This window comes from Echinops telfairi, unplaced genomic scaffold, assembly GCF_000313985.2.
Source record: "Echinops telfairi isolate 266 unplaced genomic scaffold, ASM31398v2 ScPeMD7_23;HRSCAF=83, whole genome shotgun sequence".
NCBI classification, from domain to species: domain Eukaryota; kingdom Metazoa; phylum Chordata; class Mammalia; order Afrosoricida; family Tenrecidae; genus Echinops; species Echinops telfairi.
In genome coordinates this window covers 81,587,584-81,590,388 of record NW_022103920.1, presented here as the reverse complement: position 1 = coordinate 81,590,388, position 2,805 = coordinate 81,587,584, and the positions used below count along the sequence as shown (strand labels likewise).

At 38.5% G+C, this 2,805-nt stretch overlaps 1 protein-coding gene across 2 annotated transcripts in view; it reads right to left on the bottom strand.

Moving 5' to 3' along the window:
- PALS2 (protein associated with LIN7 2, MAGUK p55 family member) overlaps window positions 1-1,295 on the bottom strand; it is a 97,428-nt gene extending 96,133 nt beyond the window's left edge. For both annotated transcript variants that reach the window (XM_045288801.1, XM_004702725.2), the window contains exon 1: window positions 1,279-1,295. The gene's annotated coding sequence lies outside the window, so the exon portion shown is untranslated. The remainder of the gene's footprint in view (window positions 1-1,278) is intronic.
- Window positions 1,296-2,805: the final 1,510 nt, after the last annotated feature.

Genomic DNA, 2,805 nt, shown 5'->3' with positions numbered 1-2,805 from the left:
GCTGGTGTGCTAATAGAAGAAATTTTAATAAGTAATTCACTCACTGCTATGGAGTGGATGCTGACTCATGGCGAACCTACAGAACAGGGTGGAACTATCCCTGTGGGTTTTTGAAATTGTCACTCTTTACAGGTGTCAAAAGCCCCATCTTTCTCCCTCAGAGTGGCTGGTGGTTTTGGACTCCTAACCTTCCAGTTAGCAGCCCAACTCGAAACCCACTATGACACCTTTAAAAAGTGTCCCTACACATTTAACCTAATCCTGTGGCTAGATGGGGATCAGTATTGTCTTAAGTAAAAGTATGTCCTCTGATATACTCTCGATTTTTATTTTAAACCAGTTTTAGGATAAAAGCAAAGCTGTCTTAAGGAGAATAAGCTAGGATACAAAGCAGAAATTATCCTAAATCCTATCCTGTTTATTATTCTGCAAAGGAACTTAGCATGAGGAAAACTCTGTAAGAACTTAAGTTCTCCCCAAACTGCTAGAAACCTAGCATCCTTGGTTTACTGAGATATTATGATTGAATCAGACACAATGCAGGTAAACTATTTCAGAAAAGGAAAAGGAGAAACAAGCTCTTCTGACTTCATTGGCCTAGTGAGTAGAAATGTAAGTGCTAGAACACAGCAACAACAAGAACTTCCAGTTAATGGTCAACAAACTGACTGCCATCAAATCAATAGTGACTCAGAGCAACGCCCTGGGGTTTGCAAGACTATCACTGCTTATGGGAGTAGAAAGCTGTCTTTCTCCCTCAGAGCTGCTGGTGGTTTCAAACTGCTGACCATGTAGATGGATCGTAGCCCAACCCATAACCACTAGACCATCAGGGCTCCCCAATGGTCATTAACGTTGTGGGGTTTAACCTTATATTTATCACGATCATAAAGGAAGAATTTCTACCTAGTGAAATGAATACTAAAATTAGGGAGAAGGGATGCTTCGCCTCAGTATTTTCTCCCCTGAACATTTATTAAGATGAGAAACCAATCTGCTAGGATAGGTTTGGATGTAATACATGTACCCCAGGGAAGAATGATACTGTCCTTACAGACTACTAATCTGTGCACACTATCAAGTACTTAAATCTACCCTTCTTCTAAGATGAGTGACAGTCAGTCAAACCAGACCTGGAAAGTTGTAATGTATTCACGACTCTCATCTTTTACCACGTTCGATATGTACTTAGCCCACTTAAGAGCAGACCAAAAAATATGCTGTTAATAACTCAGACTATAAAGAGAAGTATTCTGTGAAATAAAAATCGTTAAACACCTTGATCGAGACTTGATTCTGAGTGCATCCTCCCTCCTCGACACATTTCCAGCACCTTGGCAAAGTGCCCCGAGAGGGTTCACAGCGCTGTGTGGGAACAAGAGTTAGGGTGAACCTGAACTGTAAAGTCTCCCTCCAGTGGCCATACACACATAACAGGAACAGAGGGGACAATCCTTGCAGGTGTTCCTTAGACTGTCCAAAAACCGATCACTAGAAGAACTAAAATACTTATTTCAGTATATTAGTACCCAATCCATCAAGATCTTTTGTGCGTATCTGCTCTTCTGATAGTCACAGTGGGAAGACTATTTGGGAGCAGGGAAGAACCTGCAGGTAAAGTCAAAACTAGAACATTTTTTTTCTCAGTAGGTTTTTTATTTTAACTTTATTTTTTTAGCTAGAACAAATACTCAATCAGGCCAGTATTTGTTTTATCTAATGGGTAAGCCTTTCCCCTTCCTAGTCTAACTATCAGTATATCCCTTGCATGACAATTATACTTACCGAGAGCTTTGATACAAATTTTGTCATCGTCCAAATGAATCACTTTGAAAAGGAACATTATCGGCATTATACACTTAATATCTAATTAACAAAATGCCCTTTTAAAAAGAACCACCTAGTGCTTGGTAATGTACATTACAGTAATGATATGAAAAGCAGAGATGGGACCTCTTGCCTCTTTCAAGATTTACTTCCTTGATGTCTTCACAATCACACAGCCTCTGACTAGCACTAGTCCCGTACGATTTGCAAATATCTTAGCAATAATTTACTGATACTACTTCCTCTTAGCAAAGCTTAGATGTTCAAAGGTGAAAGGCATTTAATTGAAATATCTGTAGTCTTCTGCTAGCCATCCATTGTTCAATGGTAAAGCACATAAAGAGGAAAGGGACACTCAAGCAACTACAATTTTGAAACAGCTTTGAAAGGGTAACACGTAAGTCTCACGGTTATGATTTTCTTGGTGATTCCAAGTCGAAAAATGAGAAAGAGAAAGGAGGAAGATGAGACAGAAGCAGGCTGTGTAGTTTGGAACAACTTCAGCCTGCAACCAGAGGAAAGGGGAAAAAATAACCCAAAAAACTGCTCCCTCAACTGTTAAGAAAAATATTACTCATTTTTTTAAAAGCCCAACAGTTGGCATAGAAAATAACCAAAAACACCCGTTTTATACACCAGACGTACTTAAGCACCATATTTACAGCACTGATTGAATCTAGAATGTAAAATCATTAATTTTGACATTCCAGGTAGAAAATAGATTGACATTGGTTAGAAAAGGGGACACCCGCACCCACAACCAAGTACTTTTTTAATAAAGGTATTTAGTGTATAGTGTCTATGGACAATGCAGCGATATTACAAGTGTTATCATTTGTATATTATGTAACCCTAGTCTAGAATAAAAGAAACCCAAACCTGAAAGAACACATTATGCAAACATGTATTTAAATAGATGACAGATTTAAGGTACAAATGATCTCAAAATGACATGAGCCTTAAAGTTCTTTGTTTACA